Source organism: Rhinoderma darwinii, chromosome 5 (genome assembly GCF_050947455.1).
Source record: "Rhinoderma darwinii isolate aRhiDar2 chromosome 5, aRhiDar2.hap1, whole genome shotgun sequence".
Lineage (NCBI taxonomy): Eukaryota > Metazoa > Chordata > Amphibia > Anura > Rhinodermatidae > Rhinoderma > Rhinoderma darwinii.
In genome coordinates this window covers 167387974-167405750 of record NC_134691.1, presented here as the reverse complement: position 1 = coordinate 167405750, position 17777 = coordinate 167387974, and the positions used below count along the sequence as shown (strand labels likewise).

General features: G+C 44.7%; 1 protein-coding gene across 2 annotated transcripts in view; it reads left to right on the top strand.

Moving 5' to 3' along the window:
• Window positions 1-16855: 16855 nt before the first annotated feature.
• The window catches only part of LOC142651717 (cadherin-6-like), a 283558-nt gene continuing 282636 nt past the window's right edge, over window positions 16856-17777 (top strand). For both annotated transcript variants that reach the window (XM_075826744.1, XM_075826745.1), the window contains exon 1: window positions 16856-17183. The gene's annotated coding sequence lies outside the window, so the exon portion shown is untranslated. The remainder of the gene's footprint in view (window positions 17184-17777) is intronic.

The following is a 17777-nucleotide window of genomic DNA, read 5'->3' as shown; positions in this document are numbered from 1 at the left end:
TCATAACTCCCGCTGCTGTGATGTCTCCACCCCACACGCTGTCACGCTGTTGTGGAGGAGGAGGGGCCGGCACATCTCACTCTCCAGCGGGCCCTTACGGTTTTATTCTGATGTAATGAACGGGCCCCTGCTTCGTAAGAGCCACACTGCCGTGAGTATATTAATTCCAGCGGCAGAGTGCGGGCCCCTTTTTTTAAAATTTATGCCCGGGCCCCTCACTGCAGAACCCCCAGTACCCCCCTGATGGCGGCCCTGAGTCCTGGGTCAACTGTGATATTATTATGAACAGGAAGCGTCTAAGAGTAAAAAAAAGCTGAGCCACGAAGCAATAGACCAAAAAAATTGCAGATTTGAAACCCCCTGTGACCAGGGATGAAATATCATTGGAGCTCTTGGCTCGGGAGGCCCATACATCCATTTGGACTCAATTGTATACGCGTCCTGGACTCAATTGTATCCACACTGGTGAGGAAAGGGAACCTTCAGTTATTTTCCCTGCAATTTGGAGCTTTACTTGTGATGCAGGCAGAGCGATTACATAAAAATCTGACGAGACCAGGCCTGCCTCACTCGACTGTGTGGGAACGAGGACAGGTAATTGTGCTTGCTGGGGCACTATCTACATGGGCAATAGGAACTCTAGAGCTGTAGTATTATCTACAGGGGCACTGTGGCACTATCTGCATGTGTATTGTTGCACTATATATAGAGGGCACTATGGCACTATCTATATCTGTTGCACTTTCTACAAGAAGCACTCTGACACTATCTACAGGGGCCAGTGTGTGGCATTTGATACAGGGGCCAATGTGTGGCTCTATTTATAGGGAGCACTGTGGCACTATTGACATGGGCTCTGTAGAACTATCTACACAGGCACTGTGGCTTTATCTTCAGAGAGCACTGTGGCACTATCTACAGGACGCAGTTTGTGGCAATATCTACAGGGGGCACCGTGACACTATAAACATGGGCTCTGTGGCAGTATCTAAATGGGCACTATGGCATCTAGAGAGGGTAATGTGGCACTAACAGAGGTCGGTGTGTGGCATTAGCTATGACATCCACATGCGCTTATAGGGCATATGGAAAGCGGTTTTCTTACCGAGAACCCCTAATGAATATATTTAGTACACCAGCTGCCCTACTACACACTTTTTGATTGACAAAATTCAAAAACTGTCTTAACCTCTTCCCGCGCTGCGCCGCAATAGTACGTCCTGCAGAGGGGTTAGTTCCCGCATCAGGACGTACTATTGCGGAGTAGTTCCCGGCGCACACTGTCTTAACGGACAGTGTCCGGGAACCGGGAGGTCATCTGTCCCTGACAGCTGACACTCCAGCCTTGCCGGTCAGCGGACCATCGCCGCTGATTTAGGCAATTAACCCCATAAATGCGGCGACGGATTGCCGTCGCCGCATTTAAGTGGTTTGAAGCACATCGGCAGCCCCCACGAAGTGATCGTGGGGGCTACCGATGCTTGTCGTGGCAATCGGAGGTCAGATAATGACCTCCGGGTTGCCATGTACGGAAGCCTCGGAGGAGCAGCCTCCGGCCGGTCCTCCGATGCTTCCTGTCAGTGTGACAGTTACGTCACAATGACAGTTGGAGTACATTACACTACGTGTGTAGTGTAATGTACTCTAGCAGCGATCAAAGCTGCAAGTCTAAGTGTCCCCTAGTGGGACAAGTGAAAAAAGTAAAAAAAAGAATAAAAATGTTTTAAAAAAAAGTGTAAAAATAAAAGTTATAAGTTATATAAACAAACACTTCATTTTTTTCCTATAATAAGTCTTTCATTATAGGAAAAAAATGAACACGTTAAAAAAAGTACACATATCTGGTATCAACGCGTTCGTAACGACCCCAGCTATAAAACTATAATGTTATTTTTCCCGCACGGTGAACACCGTGGAAAAAAATCAATAAAAAACTACACCAGAATCGCTATTTTTTGGTCACCACCGCTCCCAAAATAGAGAATAAAAAGTGATCAAAAAGTCGCATGTGCCCGAAAATAATACCAATAAAAACTACAACCCGTCCCGCAAAAAACAAGCCCTTACACCGCTTTTTTGACTGAAAAATAAAAAAGTTACGGCTCTAAGAATATGGTGACCGAAAATTAATTATTTTATAAAAAAGTGATTTTATTGCGCAAACGCTGCAAAACATAAAAAAAACTATATACATATGGTATCGCCGTAATCGTACCGACCCCCAGAATAAAATAAAATGGTCATTTATAGTGCATGGTGAACGCCGCAAAAAATAAACTAAAAAACATTGTCAGAATTGCTTGTTTTTGGTCACCCGGCTTGCAAAAAAATGTAATAAAAAGTGATCAAAAAAATCACATGTACCCCAAAATGGTACCAATGAAAAGTACAGATCGTCCCGCAGCAAATAAGCCCTCACGCAGCTCCGGTGGTGAAAAAATAAAGACGTTCTGGCTCCCAGGAATATGGCGAATCAAAATGTGCAGAGCGTTCTAAAAGCGGGTAACATCCGATACCATTTATCAGTGCGACGCCGGCCACATATCTATGAATTATTATTTACCGCATTTTTATACCCTCTTATTATGCCCTGATGTTCTCCGCACAGATTAATAATGCCCCCACATTATAAACTGAAATACCAGCAATACCCCAAACAGAAAAACTACCAAGCAAAATCTGCGCTCCAAAGGCAAAATGGCGTCCCTCCCTTCTGAGCCATGCAACGTCCCCAAACAGCAGTTTGCGCCCACATATATGGCATCACCATACCCGGGAGAACCCGCTTAACGTTTTATGAGGTATTTGTCTTCAGTGGCACAAACTGGGCACAACATATTATGCACTAAAATGGCACATCAGTGCAAAATTGCAATATTCACACCATCCGCTGTGCATTAACCCCTTTGAGCACTATGACTTAATATCATGTCATGGTGCGGGGGTGATGTATGGAGCGGGCTCACGTGCTGAGCCCGCTCCATACGCTGCGGGCGTCGGCTGTGTATTAGAGCTGACACCCGGGACTAAGGCCTCATTTACACAAGCGTGTGCGTTTTGCGCGCGCAAAAAACTCAGCATTTTGCGTGCGCAAAAGGCACTTGACAGCTCCGTGTGTCATCTGTGTATGATGTGCGGCTGCGTGATTTTCGCGCAGCCGCCATCATAGAGATGAGGCTAGTCGACGTCAGTCACTGTCCATGGTGCTGAAAGAGTTAACTGATCGGCAGTAACTCTTTCAGCACCCTCGACAGTGCATTCCGATCACCATATCGAGTAACCTGTTTAAAAAAAAAGAGGTTCGTACTTACCGAGAACTTCCCGGCCGTTGCCTTGGTGACGCGTCCTTGGTGACGCGCCTCTCTTGACATCTGGCCCCACCTCCCTGGATGACGCAGCAGTCTATGTGACCGCTGCAGCCTGTGCTTGGCTTGTGATTGGCTGCAGCTGTCATTTGGACTGAATTGTCATCCCGGGAGGTAAGACTGGAGGAAGAAGCCGGGAGTTATCGGTAAGTCAGAACTTTTTTTTTTTTTACACGTTCACGTATATTGGGATCGGAAGTCACTGTCCAGGGTGCTGAACCAGTTTAACTCTTTCAGCACCCTGCACAGTGACTGTCTCCTGCCGGGTTCGGTCAAAACGAGTTCGGCCGAACCCGGTAAAGTTCGGTTCGCTCATGTCTAAGACACTCTGTTCGGATGTTTGTAAACAGAAAAGCACGTGGTGCTTTTCTGTTTACATTCAGTTTGACAGCTCTTGCGCGAATCACGCAGTTCGCATGGAAGTGCTTCCGTGCGACCTTCGTGGTTTTCACGCACCCATTGACTTCAATGGGTGCGTGATGCGCGAAAAACGCACGATTATAGAACATGTCGTGAGTTTTACGTAACGCACTCGCGCTGCGCAAAATTCACGCATCGTCTGCACTGCCTTATAGAGTAATATAGGTGCGTACGACACGCTTGAAAAGCACGTGCGTCGCACGCGCGTATATTACGCTCGTGTAAATGAGGCCTAAGGGACAGGAACAGCGATCGTGCGGTTACAGAAGCCTGTAAAAATAAAAATATACTGCAATACATTAGTATCGCAGCATATTGTACCCGCGATCCAATGATCGCTGGTACAAGTCCCCTAAGGGGACTAATAAAATGTGTAGAAGAATTCAAGTTATTAGTAGTGAGAAAGAAAAAAAAGTAAAAAAAAAAAAAACTTTTCCCATTTTTCTTCAAAAGTAATGTAAAAAAATAAACAGAATTGATATCGCTACGTCCGTAAAAGGCCGAACTATTACAATATGCCATTATTTAACTCGCACGGTGAACACCGTAAAAACCGTAAATAATTTAAACCGCCAAAATGGCTGTAGTTTTCGTTTTTACTGCACGGCGACAGCTGTAAAAACGAAAACCCCAAAAAATGGAATCAGATTTTTTCCTATATTACTATATTTTCCTATTTTTTTTCAGTTTCCCAGTACTTTTTATTTCACTTTAAATGGTATCACTAGAAACTAAAATTCCTCCCGCAAGAAATAAGCCCTCACATCACTCTACTGACGGAAAAAGAAAAAAGTTATAGCTCTTGGAAGGCGGGTAGGGAAAAACGAAAATAAGAAAGCAAAAAATGGATCAGTCCTGAAAGGGTTAATTAATTTCTAATGAAAAAAATGTATGACCCCCATGTGGGGTATTTCCGTACTCGGGAGAAATTGCTTTATAAAAATTGGTTGTTTATTTCTCCTTTATCCCTTGTGAAAATGAGAAAATTCAACATTTTAGTGGAAAAAAATTGTGATATAAATTTTCTCCGCCTAATTCTAATAAATTCTGCAAAAGACCCGTGGAGTCTATATTCTCACTATACCCCTAGAAAAATTCCTTGAGGGGTGTTTCCAAAATGGGGTAACTTGGGGGGCTTCCCCTGTTTTGGTCTCTCCAGGGCGTTGCAAACGCGACATGGCACCGAAAACCAATCCAGCAAAATCCGTGCTCCAAAATCCAAATGGCACTCCTTCCCTTCTGAGTCCTGCTGTGGGTCCAATCAGCAGTTTATTACCACATATGGGATATTGCTGTAATCAGGAGACATTGCTTTACAAATGTTGGGGTGATTTTCTTCATTATTCCTCGTAAATATTAAAAATTTCTATGTTTTTTCAGAAAAAAAGTAGATTTTAATTTTTACAGACTAATTCCAATATATTTAGTGAAAAACCTGTGTGGTCAAAATGCTAACTATACCCCTAGAAAAATTCCTTGATAGGTGTAGTTTCCAAAATGGGGTCACTTTTGGAGGGTTTCCCCCGTTTTGGTCCCTTCAGGGGGTTGCAAACGCGACATGGAACCGAAAACCAATCCACCAAAATCCGTGCTCCAAAATCCAAATGGCGCTCCTTCCCTTCTGAGCCTTGCTGTGGGTCCAATCAGCAGTTTATTACCACATATGGGATATTACCGTAATCGGGAGACATTGCTTTACATATGTTGGGATGCATTTTCTTTATTATTTCTTGTAAATATTAAAAATTTCTATATTTTTTCAGAAAAAAGTAGATTTTCATTTTTACAGACTAATTCTAATAAATTTAGCGAAAAACCTGTGCGGTCAAAATGCTAACTATACACCTAGATAAATTCCTTGAGGGGTGTAGTTTCCAAAATGGGGTAACTTTTGGGGTGTTTCCACTGTTTTGGCACCACAAGACCTCTTCAAACCAGACAAGGTGCCTAAAATATATTCTAAAAAAAAAGGAGGCCCAAAATCCACTAGGTGCTCCTTTGCTTCTGAGGCCGGTGCTTCAGTCCATTATCGCACTAGGGCCACATGTGGGATATTTCTAAAAACTGCAGAATCTGGGCAATAAATATTGAGTTGCATTTCTCTGGTAAAACCTTCTGTGTTACAAAAAAAAAATGTATTAGAAATTAATTTCTGCAAAAAAAATAAAATTTGTAAATTTCACCTCTACTTTGCTTTAATTCCTGTGAAACGCCTAAAGGGTTAAAACACTTTGTGAATGCTGATTCGAATACCTTGAGGGATGCAGTTTTCAAAATGGGGTGACTTCTGGGCATTTTCTAATATATAAGGCCCTCAAAGCCACCTCAGACTGAACAGGTCCCTGAAAAAATAGCCTTTTGAAATTTTCTTGAAAATATGAGAAATCGCTGCTAAAGTTCTAAGCCTTGTAACGTCCTAGAAAAATAAAATGACGTTCAAAAAACGATGCAAACATAAAGTAGAAATAGGGGAAATGTTAACTAGTAACTATTTTGTGTGGTATTACTGTCGGTTTTACAAGCAGATACATTTAAATTTAGAAAACTGCTAATTTTTGCTAATTTTTTCTAAATTGTGGTGTTTTTCAGAAATAAATACCAAAATTAGCGACAACATTTTTTCACTAACATAAAGTACAACATGTCACGAGAAAACAATCTCAGAATCGCTTGGATAGGTAAAAGCATTCCAACGTTATTACCACATAAAGTAACACATGTCAGATTTGAAAAAATTGGCTGGGTCCTGAAGGCCAAAACAGGCTGGGTCCTGAAGGGGTTAAGTATTGTAGCCTTCAAAAAAAAAGCTTGTATGTGTGTTTCCAGGATGGACCCTCTTAAAGGAGTTGTCACATCTAGACAACCATTTCCATATGCTCTATTAAGACATATATGTATCATAGAGAGACGTCTCCCTAAGGCCTCATTTACACGAGCGTGTGCGTTTTGCGCGCGAAAACAACGCTGCGTATTGCGCGCGTTGGCATTGCGTTTGCACTGCGTATACGCAGCGTTGCTGCGTTTTAAACGCGTGCACATCCAGCGTTTGCAACGCGCGTAAAAAACGCAGAGGTGATTAATGCGAGGCCAGCCTACAAATAGGCCTGCTGGCCCAACTCCTGCTTGCTGGGAAAAGCAGGTTTTGCACCTTAATTTCCGCCTCTGCAGAAACCCTAGTGTGTGTTTCTCCATTTGTGTCGTTCTTGGCTTTGCACGGCACACTTATGCCTTCTCAGTCGCTGGCACGTGTGCTTCTTGCCTGGATGATCTCGCGTCGTTTTGGGGAGCATCGACCCATGCTGCAGCACCAGACGCGTGGAAGATGTCGCATTTGGGTTCATCCACTTGTGGCCCAACGTACGACGAAAGGCCATTTCCATACCCTGTATGAGGACTTACGACGCCATCCTGAAAAATTTAGAGCGTTCTGCCGCATGTCTGTGGGCACATTTGACCTTCTGCTTGAGCAGATTCGCTCTGGTATCACCTACAAGAATACCAACATGAGACGCTGCATTTCGCCTGAGGAACGTCTGCTTGTGACCTTGAGGTATGTGTGCAGTTGCAATTACTTAGTCAATGACGCTGTCAGTTTTACCAGCCCCCCCTAACATGTGTTGTGGCTTTCTTTTTCTTTCTCTTTGATTTCTAGATTTCTGGCCACAGGCAATAGTTATCATTCGTTATATTTTGAATTTCTTTTGGGAGTGACCACCATTTCGTTCATTGTCACATCCACCTGTGTCGTGTTGTGGCAGAGGTTAAAGGTCATGCCTCAGTCCACGACAGAACAGTGGCTAAGAATTTCAGAGGGATTTCTTAGAGCAAGTGAATTTCCAAATTGCATTGGTGCCCTAGACGGCAAACACATTAGTGTGAAAAAGCCCCCACGCAGTGGCTTGCAATACTATAACTACAAGCAGTTTTTTTCTATGGTATTGTTGGCCTTGGCGGACACGAATTATTGTTTCACTATTGTTGACATCGGCTCGTATGGAAGCTCGGCAGATGCCCGTATATTCCGTTCATCAAGAATGGGGAAGCGACTCGTGAATAATCGACTGGCGGTGCCGGAACCTTCCATCCTCCCTGGCTCCAGCGGACCCCCAATCCTGTATGTCATCGTGGCGGATGAGAGGTTTGCCCTGACAAGGCAAGTCATGTGTCCTTTTGCAAGAAGGGGCTTGGATGACCGTCGGCGCATGTTCAATCTCCGCCTAGGCCGAGTTCGTCAATGTGTGGAATGTGCCTTTGGCATTATGTCGAACAGGTGGCGTGTCTTTCTGACGACAATGCAATTGTACATGCAGAATGTGACACGTGTTATACAAGCGTGTGTCGTTCTGCATAACTTCTGCCGCATTAATGATGCTACCTTTGATGCAGAATATATCCTAACACATGCAGGCACCAGCAACAATGCCCTGGTTATTCCTCTCGGCCGATCTCTCTCATCCGGCCTTCGAGTGCGGGATACTTTGGCGGCATATTTCGAGTGCCCATCAGGAGCCGCACCGTGGGGGTGTGATGACCTTTGAAGGGTTGTCTGTTTTTTGGAGGCTTCACTACACACGTCACAAGTGGCCAGTGTTTTATTCAGTTTTTTGGGTTCGTGTTGGGTTAGGGACTCGCAAAACATGAGGACCCTTGACTCGGGTTGCGAGCTTACATCTGTCGGGGTTTGATCAGGACATTTGACATTTGGAAACATGCTTTCTGGAGATAGAATGATGGTCGGCCAAAAGTTAGGCGAGTCCAATTGCGAGTGTACTTAGTGTGCTTCGGGTCCCATGACAGCACCCAAACGTTCTCATCTGTTGCAAACAATGTCAAACCCCGATAGATGAACTAAAACCTCATAACACGTGTGCATGCATTGGGGGCAAAGGCCAGAAGTGTGTGAGGGTATAGACAAAATAAATGTGGGGCAAAGATTGTGTTGAGGGGTGTGAAATAAAAACAACACGCAATCGAAACAATGAACATCCATGTTTTTTATGTGTTCGTATTTCACACTACCGAAACATGGTGTGGACAGTAAAAACCAAAGACATTGTAATAAAAAGAACACCAACATGGTGTAACAAACATTATAGGATGAGTTGCCATCCCGTACAACAAATTGGCCGGCCAACTTTCAGGACACCAACACACTCACAGGTGTTGGTAGTGGTGGCCCGGGGAGGAATATGCGGGCATTTCAGCACCACTATGCTGGACCTGGAGCTGCGGAGGTTGTTCCTCGCCAGCATAGTGGTGCTGATGTTGTCCGTGGTACGTTGGGGCAGGGAAGGGGGGAGCCATAGAGCGCATATAGGGGTGCGGCCGTGCCATCTGGGTGGCTTGATGGTAGGGTGCCGGCAATTGGGGCGTGGTGGCCGGCATGGCAAATCCGCGCCACTGCTCTATGGCCGTGAAGCAGTGGTTTGGATTGTGGGGGGGTGTGGAGGCATCGATCAAAGTTATGATCGACGCTTGTAGCCGGGCCATGCGATCCATAGGGACCAGACGGAGTAGGGGAACTATGCCACGCGCAAAGAAGTCCTGGCCGTCCTCATCCGCGGCTCGGCTCAGAAATTCCAACACCCGGCTATCCACTTGGACACCGGCGGAGGGCTGTGGAGCACGGCGCCAGCGAGTTGTGGTACGCAGGGGGCGCTCCTCAGCCGGAGAGGCGACGGCCCGTGCAGACTGGACAGGGGCGGGGTCCAGGGGTGTCGGCTCCGGGCTAAGGGGCAGGACATGGGCAGCAGGAGGTTGCGGCTGAGACTCGCCGATGTCCGTGTCCTCAGCTGTGTCCTCCAAATTGTCGGTGGTTTTAGAATGGGAAAACAGCGTTAGAACACAATATAGAACAATGCCCACAACAACATGATGGCAAACAGGACATGGGCGAACACACATTAGACACATGCAAAAGCACAATCTCTTACGTCCGCATCTCCATAATGTCCTTCAAGAACATCAATTGTTTCGTATAGATGTAGGGGCGCTTACGCGAGCTCCCATCTCCGCTGCATCCCTTTTCCCCCATTTCTCTCCTGAATTGGTCACGGCAGCTCCGCCACCGTGTTTTTATATCTTGGACTGTTGGAGGAAAAACAAATATAACGCCATAACAACTCTGCCCTCTCACTAAAATGAGGGGCCCTACCCTGCCAATGACATGGTACACGGTGATGCGCCTGCTACACAAAAGGTCATTGGGCAATTGCGCGGAAGACACATAAAGGGCCACAGTTCTTCAATAGGGATGACATTGCATTGCAGGAAAAAACATGGTACTCACCCAACCGACTGCGGTCCCGGATTCGGCCACTCTCCCATTCCTCTCCAAAAAGCTCCTTTGCAACCTCCTCCCAGGCGTCCTCCTTGACCGTGCGGTCGTGGTACGCCTCCGCGCGAGTGTCCCAAATAGCCCCATGGCCCTGGACCAGGCTGATGAGGCGCTCAACGTCAAGCCCACGCGGCATGGCAGCAGATCTCTGTGGAGTGTAATTTCTCTGACACAGGCTTGCCCACTCGCAGTGAAAACGCAAGCACTTCCTGGTTTATGTTTGCTTTGTCCAGCTTTATAAACTCTTTTGCATGGACAGAACAAGTGATGCGTGAAATTCGCGCATGCAACGCAGGAGCATCCGTGTGCCATGCGTGGTTTTCACGCACCCATTGACTTCAATGGGTGCGTGATGCGCGAGAAACGCACAATTTTAGAACATGTCGTGAGTTTTACGCAACGCACTCGCGCTGTGCAAAAAACACGTACTGCCTGCACTGTCCCATAGAGTAATATAGGTGCGTACGTCACGTGTGAAAAGCACGCGCGGCGCACGCGCGTATATTACGCTCGTGTAAATGAGGTTTAAGGGTGCTTGTAGTCTTTTTGCTGCCTGAGGCAAAAACTAAAATGGCATCTCCCTCCCCCTCCAAAACCAAAATATCTGACAAATGTTACCTTTCTACAGTCAGGAAAAGGTGCCGAAGATAAATTTCTTACCTTTGCTTATAAATGTTGCACTCCTAGGGCTGTCCCCCAGCTTTTGACTCCTTTCTGTTATCAAAAGCCAAGAACTGGCGCAAAGAAACGCAAAAAGGCTCCTAGCGGAGGAAAGAAAGGCTCTTAATTGTCCTCTAGCGAAATTTAGGCGACCATGTATTTATCTGAATGTTCGACATGTAAGGGTATGTTCACACGCTAAACAAAAAACAGCTGTAAAATACGGAGCTGTTTTCAAGGGAAAGCAGCCTCTGATTTTCTGCCGTTTTTTAAGCATCAAATGGCGTGTAAAAAAAGCCCCGTAAAAAGAAGTGCATGTCACTTCTTGAGCCATTTTTGGAGCCGTTTTTCATTGGGTCAATAGAAAAACAGCTCCAAAAACGGCCGCAAAAAACGCATTAAAAAACGATTGATGCTTAAAAAATGGCAGAAAATCAGAGGCTGTTTTCCCTTGATAACAGCTCCGTATTTTACAACCGTTTTTGTTTAGCGTGTGAACATAGCCTAATACTACCTTTCCCTGCAGAGGAAATTTGATGGAAAAGTTGTTGTTTTTTCCGCAACCGCTGTAGACATTTTTCTATTTTATCGAGCAGTGCATCAGTATTACCAGTATTTTACCAAGGGGCAAATGCAGGATTTTAAAGGGGGGTTTCCAAATGCATACATTCGCTGTGCTCGCGCTAACCTCTGGTTTTTATGTTACAAGTAGGATTTGCACAGCATCTATATAATTACAATAGGTGTCGGCCAAATGCACATCTATTACTTCTGACTCCTCCATGCACATGCATGCTTGGCCGAGCGTGGAAGTGTTTTTAATGGGGAGAGGGGAATAAGCCACTACCAGATTTCTCTGGCAGCGGCTTATGTCACGCGGGAACAAAGGGTTGGGCATGTTAAACTCCAACATACCCGATACTTCTTTACACCAACATCTGCCATCGGGGGAGTGTCTCAAAACCTCTATACACATAAGATAGTCGGCACGTCCCCCCGAAATCGGTGGGTTCAGCCAACTTTCATCTAATATGTATGAACACCTTTAAAGCAACACCAGGTCAGAACTTGTGTTGTTTCCTGCCACTTTCTGTAGTGGCGCCTACTTTTTATGACATCTGATTTGTGTTTGTAGGTCATGTTACATTTTCCTTGCAGCATGCTCTTGGTGTGGGATTTTTTGTGTGTTTTTTCCACTCACAAACATCATTAATAAATATTACTAATGATTTAGAATAAAAATAGTGATAATAATTATTGTGGTAATAATAGAGAAAAGTATTGTGGGGTTAATAATAATAGTGGGGACAATAATAATAGTGATAATGTAATAACTATTACGATAGCAAAAATAATAGTATTAATGCTATAATAAAAATATTGATAGAAGTGGTAGTTATAATAATAATAATAGTAATATTAACCACTTAATACCGAAGGTATTTTGAACCTTAATGACCGAGCAATTTTTTACGTTTTTCAATCGTCGCATTCAAAGAGATATAACTTTTTTATTTTTGCGTCGACATAGCTGTATAAGGACTTTTTTTTTTTGCGGGACAAGTTCTATTTTATAATAGCACCATTTTGGGGTACATATAACTTGGGGCCTGTTCACATCACCGTTGGTTTTGCGTTCCGGGGTTCCATCGGAGGTTTCCGTCAGGTGAACCCTGCAACGGAAAGTCAAACTGAAATCAATAGCGCAGTCGACTCCGCTATTGATTCCGTCGTTAAAACGGAAACCTGCCGGAATGGTGACGAACGGAAACCATTAGCAATGTTTCCGTCACCATTGATATCAATGGTGACTGAAACGGAAGCTGTGGTTTCAGTTTGACTTTCCGTTGCGGGGTTCACCCAACGGAAACCTCCGATTAAACAATGGAACGGAAAGCCAACGCTGATGTGAACAGGCCCTTATTGATTAACTTTTTAATAACTTTTTTTAGTGGGGTACAGGAAAAAAAACTGAAATTTCGCCATTTGTTTTGCACCTTAATTTTACTCCGTTTACCGTGTGGTATAAATAACACAATAACTTTGTTCAACGGGTCGTTACGATTGCGGCGATAACAAATTTATATGGATTTGTTTATGTTTTACACAGTAAAAACACATTTTTTTCAAAATTATTTGCTTTTGTGTCGCCATATTTTAAGAACCATAACTTTTTTTATTTTTTGACCGATGCAGCTGTATGAGGGCTTTATTTTTGCAGGACAACTTGTAGTTTGTATTGGTACCATTTTGGAGTAGATGCGACGGTTTGATCACTTTTTATCAAATTCTTTTGAAGGCAGGATGAACAGAAAACAGCAATTCTGGCATTGTTTTTTTATTATATTTTTTACGGCGTTCATCAGGCGGGTTAAATAATGTAATCATTTTATAGTTGGGTTCATTACGGACGTGGCGATATCAAATATGAGTAACTTTTAACATTTTTTCATAAAGTATTTTGTAAGGGGTAAAAATGTGGCTTTTTTTTGTTTGTTTTTTTACTTGGGACATTTATTTATTTATTTCAAACTATATTTAACTTTTTTTTTAACTTTATTTTTAGTCCCACTGGGGGACTTTACTGTGCAGACTTCTGATCGCTATTATTAGGGTATGTTCACACGATAGCAGGCATTTACGGCTGAAATGACAGACTGTTTTCAGAAGAAAATAGCTGCCTCGTTTCAGCCGTTAGGCTGGGTTCACACGACCTATTTTCAGGCGTAAACGAGGCGTATTATGCCTCGTTTTACGCCTGAAAATAGGGCTACAATACGTCGGCAAACATCTGCCCATTCATTTGAATGGGTTTGCCGACGTATTGTGCAGACGACCTGTCAAACGACGACGCGTAAATTGCCTGCCTCGGCAAAGAAGTGCAGGGCACTTCTTTGCAACGTAATTTGAGCTGTTCTTCATTGAACTCAATGAAGAACAGCTCAAGATATACGAGCGTCACAGATGCCTCGTATATTACGAGGAGGAGCATTTACGGCTGAAACGACGCAGCTGTTTTCTTCTGAAAACAGGCTGTCATTTCAGCCGTAAATGACAGCTAGCGTGTGCACATACCCTAAATGCTCCTCCTCGTAATATACGAGGCGTCTGTGATGCTCGTATATCTTGAGCTGCTCTTCATTGAGTTCAATGAAGAACGGCTCAAATTACGTTGCAAAGAAGTGCCCTGCACTTCTTTGCCGAGGCAGTCAATTTACGCGTCGTCGTTTGACAGCTGTCAAACGACGACTCGTAAATTACAGGTCGTCTGCACAAATACGTCGGCAAACCCATTCAAATGAATGGGCAGATGTTTGCCGACGTATTGGAGCCCTATTTTCAGACGTAAAACGAGGCATAATACGCCTCGTTTACGCATGAAAATAGGTCGTGTGAACCCAGCCTAATACTTCGGTATTTCAGTGTATTATTGCTGGTCAGAGTAAAACTGACAGGCACTTGTTAGGTCATGCCTCTGGCATGGTCTAACAGGCAATTACTAAAGGCAGACCTGGGGGCCTTTGTTAGGCCCCCAGGCTGCCATAGAACCCATCGGCACCCCGCGATGCACGCGGGGATGCCAGTGGGATGAGAGAGGGAGCCCCCTCCCTCTAAAATCACTCCGATGCGGCGCCCGCTATTCAGCACTGCATCTGAGGGGTTAAATATGATCGGAGAACACTGCTAGTTGTCTCTGATCGTTGCCCTGAAGCCCGAGGCTGTTACTAACAGTTGACGTGGAAACGCGTCACTTCAGAAGAACTACCCTGAACGGTCGGCGTAAAAACACTATACGCCGGTCGTTAAGGGGTTAATAACAGATGTAATAATACTTAGGGGGGATTCACACGAGCGTGTATTCGGTCCGTGCGGGCCGCGTGGTTTTCACGCGGCACGCATGGACCAATACAAGTCTATGGGGCAGTACAGACAGTCCGTGCTTTTTGCGCAGCGTTTGTCTGCTGCGCAAAAAGCGCGACAGGTTCAATAACTCTGCGTATTTCGCGCATCACGCACCCATTGAAGTCAATGGGTGCGTGAAAACCACGCAGGTTGCACGGAAGCACTTCCGTGCGAACCGACTGAAACAGCGCACCAGCTGTCAAAAGGATGAATGTAAACAGAAAAGCACCACGTGCTTTTCTGTTTCCGACCATCCAAACGGAGTGTCTTTGCGATGAGCGAAGCCGGACAAGCGAACCGAACTTCACCGGGTTCGGCCGAACTCGTTTTGGCCGAACCCGGCAAAAAAATTATCGGTACGCGACGTCAGGAGATAGTCACTGTCCATGGTGCTGAAAGAGTTAAACTGTTTCAGCACCACGGACAGTGACTTCCGATCCCAATATACATGAACCTGTAGAAAAAAAAACGAAGTTCTGACTTACCGATAACTCCCGGCCTCCAGTCTGACCTCCCGGGATGACAATTCAGTCCAAGTGACAGCTCCAGCCAATCACAGGCCAAGCACAGGCTGCAGCGGTCACATGGACTGGCGCGTCATCCAGGGAGGTGGGGCCCGATGTCGAGAGGCGCGTCACCAAGGACGCGTCACCAAGGACGCGTCACCAAGGCAACGGCCGGGAAGTTCTCGGTAAGTACGAACTTTTTCTTTTTTTTCAACAGGTTTTTCGATAGGATGTGTTCGGCATTCACTGTCGAGGGTGCTGAAAGAGTTAGCTCTTTCAGCACCTTGGACAGTGACGGCCGTCGACTAGCCTCATCTCTATGATGGCGGCTGCGCGAAAATCACTCAGCCGCGCATCAGACACGGATGACACACGCAGATGTCAAATGGTTTTTGCGCGCGCAAAACGCAACGTTGTTTGCGCGCGCAAAAACGCAATGTCCGTCTGTATCTGACCTTATAGTGATAATAATGGTTGTGGTAGTAATAGTAGTAGCAGTGATCATAGAAATTGAGGTGGTAACAGTAGTGATAATTGTGGTGGTGATGATGATGATGATGATAATAGGAAAGGTGGCAATAAAAAAGTGATAACAATAGTGATAATGTAGTAATAATAATAATACTAATAATATTACCGAGGGCTCATGCACACGACCGTATCTTTCTTTAGTATGCTATCCGCCTTTTTTGTGGACCGCACACCGACCTATTAATTTCTATGGCGCCGTACACTAATCCATGTGATGTCCGCATTTTGTGGATACATTGCTAAGAAACGCATGGGAAATCCAAACACGTGACCTTCCTATGTGTGCGGACCGAGAAATACGAATAACACACAGAAAAACATCATGGCCGTAATATACAGACATACAAAATAGATGTGGAGTCAAGTCGGAGCCATTACGTACCCGAATATGTCAATAGGATCCGTAGTTTGCGGCCTGATCAACGTCAGCGGACGTGTGCATGGGGCCTGATAATAATGATAGTGATGATGATTATAATAATAATAACAATAATAATAATAAGATTCATAGTAATAATAATAGTGAAAATTGTCAAATAATAGCGGTGATGATAACAGTGATAATGTAATATTGATAGTGGAGATGATAGTGGTGATGGTAACGACGATGATGATGATAATAATAATAGTAGTAATAATAATAATAATAATAATGGTGGGGATGATAATAAAATAATAACAATAATGTTATAATAGTGGTGGTAATAATAATAATAATAATAATAATAATAATAATAATAATAATAATAATACTACTACTAATAATAATATAATAATAATAGTGATGATGATGATGATAATAATAATAGTGATAATAATATTAATGATAGTGATAACGTAATAACAATAGTGATAACAGTGATAATAATAATAATAATAATAATAATAATAATAATAATAATAATAATAATGATAACAACATTAATAAGGTCATACTAATAGTGATAGAGTAGTAATCATCATCATCACTACTACCACCACCTTCACTACTACTACTGCTGCTAGGAGAAGTGATGGAGCCCGTCCCTCCCGTCCCTGACAGTGTGTCCGTCTTGGACGGTCGCTCCAGACTTCACACAAAGTCCTTCTCTGAGCGGAGGTCTCCAACAAAAGCCTCGTTCCCTCCCCCTGGATTCACTTGCACATCAGTGTGTGTTCGAGACTGTTTCACTCCGTGCTTAACCCTTTCCTCCGTGCTGCAGCTCCTGTAACAGCCGAGGCAGCAGATCCTCCGAGCTCGGGGAGGGCGCTCAGGCTCTGCCTCTCCCCCCATTATTAAGCAGCCCCATGGTTTCTTCTCCCTGAGTTACAAGTGATGCTGTGGAGAGGCTGAGGAGGTTCATACACCACACAAGAGAAGGAGGAGGAGGAGGAGTGACAGCAGCAGCAGTACCACAGCACCAGCTCTGACCAGCGGCCACTCACTGAGGAGACTCACCCCACCGACACCTCGCACAGCCGGTAAGGACACGAGGATTTCTCCCTTCTCTCTCCCGCCACTGTCCTCCTATTGCTGTGACTAGAGCTTCTTGTATATCGCTGTGCAGAAAGTTACTAGCTGCTTGGCAGGTTATTGAAGGTCACCTCACTCTCTGAGGGATGCCCTGTATGTACTGTACGGCTGGCTGTAGGTGCGGTACCGGAGCTGGACCGCAGGCAGCTGCTCTCATGTCCAGGCACAGGTGATACCTAAAGAGCAGTGTCCTGAATACGAAGCCTCGGGCTCGCTTCTTGTCTACACTCTGCGGTAGTCACACTCAATTGCCTTAGACATATGTATATTGTTACTGCTGCTAACTATGGCTGACGGAGGTGTCGTGTCATGGGACACAGCTTTACTAATAAGAATGGCTGGCCTAGGGAGCTGACTCTTAAAGGGGGTCTCCGGCTACTGCATACCTGGGCACCAGGTAAAATATCATACCCCCTACGGATATATATAGACGCACCGACCTGTGTATGGGCATAGCTAAAGGGGGACCAGGTGACTTCCCTATGGATGCAGGTGGAGTACTATGGGTGATATGACTATATGTATATATGGGATGTATATAT